Raw genomic sequence first — 6,423 nt, forward strand, 5'->3', positions numbered from 1 at the left:
GTCCAATGCTCAAACCACTGCACCATGCTGGCTCTTTGGTGATATGATAGCCATCTTTAAATTTCTGAAGGGATGTCATGTGAATGATGAAGAGAGATTGGTTTCTGCTGCTTCAGAGACTAGATCAGTGATCCCCAAACTGTGTCCTTTAAGAGATTTTGGACTTCAGCTCCCGGAAACCTCATCCATGTTGGCCAAAAGTCTGGGATTCTGGGAGGTGAAGTCTAAAAATCCCTTAAAGAGCAGAGTTTGGCGTCCACTAGACTAGATAGTGACTTGTGCAAGATCACCAGGTCTCCAGAGTCATGGTCCAATTCTCAAACTACTACACCATGCTGTCTCCATTTCCGACTTATGGCACCCCTATCACAGAGTTTTCTTCGCAAGATTTGTAACACACAACCATTACTTTAAAACGTCTTAATCCATGGTGCATTCTAGATGGCTGAAGAAAAGCGTCCATCAGTGCCTGTTCTATAGAAGTCTATGGTGTTTGAATGTGTTCAGTGGTGTCTGCTCCCAGGTTCTGTGCATAGGTGCTCCCAAAACTTAGTTTTTCTGGAATACAGCTCTTGCAACCCACCAGTGATCTAGTATCAAAAGGGAAAAAAATGCAAGCTCTGGGAACATGATCATAATATCTGAGAGCTAGTAATAGGCATATTGTTTATTTAAGTATTTCTTTATCAGCCCACCCAGGCCCCTAAGGTGATGATGAGCGATAAAAACATCCTTTAGAAACAGACCGAAACAATATTTGGGGGGGGGGGGAGTTTAAAACCCCAAAATTAAAGTAGTCAGGGGGGGGGGGAAAGCTCTCTAGTTTTAAGGACCAACTAGTGGTGTGGATTAGCTGGGAAACATAAATTAATGGTTATCTATAATGTGGTGCCCAAAAATTAAGGGATGCCAATATCAAGCAAATGTGTAAAAATCCATTAGAAGAGAGCAACCATGTCTAAATACCAGTGGAAAAAAGGATCATAATGACATTTTTAAAACATTTAATACATTTCCCAGTACAATCTTCTGCTCAAAAGTAGGTCACATTGAGTTTGATGAGACATGTTCTCAAAACAATGGGCAGAGCAGATGCTACTGGAGTCCATATTTGATTTGATTTGTTTTATATTTGATGTTTTTAATTTGTTTTTCTTTTCTATATGGTAATTTTATCTATTCCTCTTTTAATTGTTACTATCTTAGAGTGTACGCCTTGGGCAGGCTTTTATATACTCTAATTTTACCGACTTTGTACAGCGCTGTGTATAATTACAGCGCTTTAGAAATAAAGTTTAATAATAATAATAACATATCCCAGCATCTTCCACACTTCAGAAATAATCTGGTTTGACACCACTTTAAATGCCATGGCTAAAGGCTATGGAATTCTGGGAACTGTTGTTTGTTGTAGTACCAGAGCAGAGTTCTACAGAACACCATGATCTGCATGACATCATGATTCCTACCCCTGCAGCAGAAGGCTACAGCCACAATCATTCTAAAGATGCCCTGACAGAAGAAAGTTTTGAAGTGCCTTTTAAAAGATAACAAGAAGAGAGCTGAATGTGCCTCTAACAGGAGGGCATTATTCAACTCTAGAGCTACAACAGCCAAGAGCCTATTTTTTATGGTGAGACTCTAACCGCTGTGTGCAATGGAACCCATAGTAGGCATGCCTCACTGGTGAATGATATGAAGGGTCAAATACAGGAGGAGGCATCTCCTGAGATAATAAGAACTTGAGACTTGGGTCTGTTAGTGAACTGGAAACTAATACAACTGTTTTAAAATAGGGAGGTGAAAATGCCAACTCAGACTGCTGGTATTTTTGACAGGGACACCCCTTGCAGGATAGGTAGGGAGATGCTTTGATTTGGATTTCCTGCATGGCAGGGGGTTGGACTGGATGGCCCTTGCAGTCTCTTCCAACTCTATTATTCTATGATTCTATGAAAAACTCAAAACTTTTAAAATGTGTGGTTCTGATTTTAGTAAGTATAGAACACATTGTCTCTTATACAATGAGCCCTTTGTATCTGCTGGGGTTTGGTTCCAGGACCCCTTATGGATACCAAAATCTGCAGATGCTCAAGTCCCATTATATACAATGGTGTAGTAAAATGGTGTCTCTTATATACAATGGTAAAATCGAGGTTTGCTGTTTGGAATGGTTATTTTTATTTTAATATTTTAAATCTGTGGCTGGTTGAATCTGTGGATTCAGAAACCATGGATACAAGAGTGGATTGTTTTTCCTTTCTTTTCCTTAGCTCTCATTATATGATTTCTTGATCAAGCCATCTTTGATAATTGACATTGCAACATTCATACCTTTTATATACAAAATTTGCAATAAAAAGCATAATGCATGTATTTATTATAAATGTTCTGGATTTAAACTCTCACAACTCTTTACCACTGATGTTGGCTAAGGCTGAAGGGATTGGTAGTCCTACAAAGCTAGAAAGCAACCAGGTTGCTTATTATATTGTTTTAATCCACTATGTGTGCACAGCCTTTAAAAGATAAGACCAAGATATAATCAAAATGGATGAGTATTGCCTTTTTCCCATAGGTAGGCAATGGCTCACAGTCAGTTGGGCAACAGATACACTCCATGTTTTATTTAGACTGAATGTTAAAGGAGTTATCCAAGGTGCTGGAACTACTTTGGTGAGAGGACACAGCAGCTTGAGAGAGAGCATAGTGGTCTGAGTGCTGGACCTGGATTCCAAGAGACTAGTGTTCAAAACCCTTCTTAGCCATGGAAATCTATTGGGAAACCCTGGGGAAGTCATGTTGTCTCAACATAAGAGGCATACTTCCCTCATTTTCATTGTTGCAAAAGATCCATCAAAAATAGGAAAGTGGATAGACAAAAGAAAGTTACCTATTGTAATGATCCCTGGGGTCCAAGCAGCCAAGCAGCCACCCTGTTCTTGGCCCTTAGACCCAGTGGATCCCTTTAATTTCCCCTAGAGTCTCCTGGGTCTCTGTTCCCGCTCCCTGGTGAGCTGAATGAGCCCCTGTGAGATCCTCTAGTCAAGCTGCCACCACCCAGTGAATCCTTGATGGGTTTTTGGATGCAAGATGCTGGCCCCCATTGCCTAGCTCCAACCGGATTCCTTAAACCTGCCTCTTGGCACAGGCTCAACAGCTGGGCTCCCAAAACAAGAAATACAAAAGATCATGTGGTCTCAGAGGCCTTTTGAAAGGCCTCTGTTGGAAGGTTCTTGAAACTCCTGGTCCTGCTCAACTGATTGGTCGGTTGGGCCTTTGGTCAGGTATGATGTAAGTTCTTATTAGCATGTACCTCCCCTCAGCTTAACCCTTTGTTGTCTGAGAGAAGTCCTCAAATGGCTGGTGGCCCAGTCATTACACCTGTACTTTGGTAGACGATTCCTTAATGCTGAGTGATGTGTATGTTTATGAGCCATCTTGAGGCTGAGAATCCTCATGGATGCTTCCTTCTCAGGCAAAATACTAACTTTTGGAGAGAAAGGGGAGGCAAGGATCTATGTAGGTAGAAAGTAGAAAACACTTGAATTACCTAGATCAGGGAGCACAAAGATCAAAACAAGACATGGATTTCAAAATTTACTCTCCATCCGTAATTATGAAAGAAACAGACATTAATGCCTCTTCTTTTCCAACAAGGAAAGAGTTGCCACAAGTCAAAGTTGAAGGCACACAACACACACAAAATTAAGCACTTTAGATAACTCCTTTAAATTTCAGACTAAACCCCAGAACAGATTCACTACCTCACTAACATGAGAGACACCATACTTTTATTTTAAGTACAGTGCGCCCACGTTATACGTGGGTGCGCTATACACGGCTTTGAGTATATGTGCAAGTATAGTGCACATAGGAATATAGGAGCATATGGGGTGCAAGGGGTGGTGTGCATGCACCACTGCGCTGCCGCACTGCTGCGCTGTCACATACACAAGCCCCATTCACTTGAATGGAGCTTGAACATGCGCGGTATTTCACTTACGCGGGGGGTCTGGAATGGATCCTCCGCATAAGCCAAGGGCGCACTGTATGTGGTGTGTAAAGGGTTTGAATCCCAGGGTGGCCTTGGGCAAGTCACACTCTCAGCTTCAGAGGAAGGCAAAGGTAAACCCCCTTTGAACAAATCTTGCCAAAAACACCCCATGGTAGGTTCATTGTTGGGTTGTCAGAAATGACTTGAAGAAAAACTACAACAACAACAACAACAATATCACCTCTCAGACTTCCTAAGCCATTCCTCAAAGGGCTTGGTTTCCGATCTCTGATTAACTTGGACCCATTCCAGCTTATGCATTCTTGTAAAATTGTATCCTTCATTCCATGTGGGAATGAAGCAGTGGAACAAGTGCAGTCTTTCTATTAAAATATTGGACTCCTATAGATGATAAAATCATTTGGGGGGGGGGGAATGCAAGCCTCTTCATTCCTATGTAACTCCCACCTCAAACCATCTTAGCTGGGTTCTCAGCATCTGAATGAGCAGTCAGCGGTCAGGGTTTCAGGGTCATCAATAAATATGCAGGCTACGTTTTTGAACATTTCCTGAAGGCCACTTTTCCACTCTTGCTTTTTTCTCAAAGCTCATCCAGAAAGGCTGGCTGTGGATCAAAAGTACCAGCTGTCTTCAGAAGATGAGCATTGCTCACCCAGGAAACTCAGAAGCAGTGTAGGCACCATTGCATCATATGCTTCCATTTGCGTGGTGGGATTTCTATTGAGATACTGTGCATGACACAAACCTCATATGGAAAATGAGATGGAGGTGTTTACCACTGAGCTGTTTTTCCCAGCAGCAAACAGGGTTCCTGGGAGATCACAAAAAAGGAGGTTAATGGGCCTTAATTCAAAGAGTTCCCCATTGCCACCAATTTCCATCCAAAGCAGGATATAATAACAGGAAAGCATGATACAGAAATCTTCACGTTGCCGTCTAAGGGGAATATAGGAACAGAAGTTGACATGCTTCTAACTATAAATTAAACAGCATAGCCCCAAAGTTCAAATTTTATAAGTACTAGATGCCCATTGTGTTCACTGCCTTGAGTTCCTTGGAGGAATGGAAAGATATAAGTATAAGCAGTAGCACTACCAAGAATATACATGAGAAACCTTACATAGGCCCTAAACCAGGGGTCGGCAACCTCCGGCCCACAGGCCGGATGCGGCCCTCAGAGGCCTTTCGGCTGGCCCCTGGCTGCTGCTGCCGCCACCGCCACCAATTGCAGCTTTTCGCCGCTCCGGGCGCTGCCATTTCCCCCCCAAAATGGCGGTGAAGTCTCATGTGACCTTCCCCGAGGTCGCGCGAGACTTTGCCGCCATTTTGGGGGGGAAAATGGCAGCGGCCTAGAGGTGAAGTCTCGCGCGACCACAAAAAAGGTCGCGCGAGACTTTGCCGCCAATGGCGGGGGCCTCTAGGAGGCCCACTGCGGCCGCCGGAGCCCTCGAATAGGGCTCCGGCGGCGGCAGCAGGCCTCTGGGATGCCCATTGCTGTCACTGGGGGCCTCCAGGAGGGCTCCGGCGGCAGCAGCGGCGGCAGCAGCGGGCCTCTGGGAGGCCTGATGCTGTCTCTGGGGCCCTCCAACAGGCCCGTTGCCATCGCCGGGGGCCAGCAAAGAGGGGGAGGCCTCCAGCTCTGGTGGCCCCCGCCGGCTTTTTTGCCAGCCTCTGATGGGGCCTGGGGCCCCGTCATGGGCCGGCAAGGAGGGGGAGGCCTCCAGCACTGGTGGCCCCCACCGGCTTTTTTGCTGGCCTCTGACGGGGCCTGGGGCCCTGTCAGGGGCTGGCAAAGAGGGGGAGGCCTCTAGCACTGGCAGCCCCCGCCGGCTCTTTCCTGGCCTCTGACAGGGCCTGGGGCCCCGTCAGGGGCCAGCAAAGAGGAGGAGGCCTGGCCCCTGGAGGGTGGAAGCTCCGCCCCTGGCATGCGGCTCCGCCCCCGGAGGGTGAAAGCTCCACCCCTGGCACGCAGCCCCGCCCCCGGAGGGTGGAAGCTCCGCCCCCGGCTTCGGCCCCCCAGTTGTCTGAGGAACAGCAACCCGGTCCCCGGCTCAAAAAGGTTGCCTACCCCTGCCCTAAACAAACCGGCACTCTGTGCCATCCTGGGGCCGAAAGTAGGGCTAGATAGGGCTGGGTGTCCACACACGCGCAGCCCTACTTTTGTGGCCTGGGTGCCATTATGGCGCATACCCATCCACAAAGGGACGTCATCATGGCATGCAAGTGCCGTCATGGCGCCCCTTCCAGGAAGCTGCTTTTAGCAGCTTCTTTTTGCTCCCAAGAAGGAACAGATCATTGCTGCGCTGTGCGCAGTCCACACCCCCTTAGTGACACCACTGCTTGCAACTTGTTTTTTGCTTAGTTTGGTTGGTTCAATAAAGGTATCACTGTTTTCTAGATTTTGG

Source organism: Sceloporus occidentalis, unplaced genomic scaffold (assembly GCF_023333645.1).
Source record: "Sceloporus occidentalis isolate IW3139 unplaced genomic scaffold, rSceOcc1.0.p SCAF_3, whole genome shotgun sequence".
Taxonomy (NCBI): Eukaryota; Metazoa; Chordata; class Lepidosauria; order Squamata; family Phrynosomatidae; genus Sceloporus; species Sceloporus occidentalis.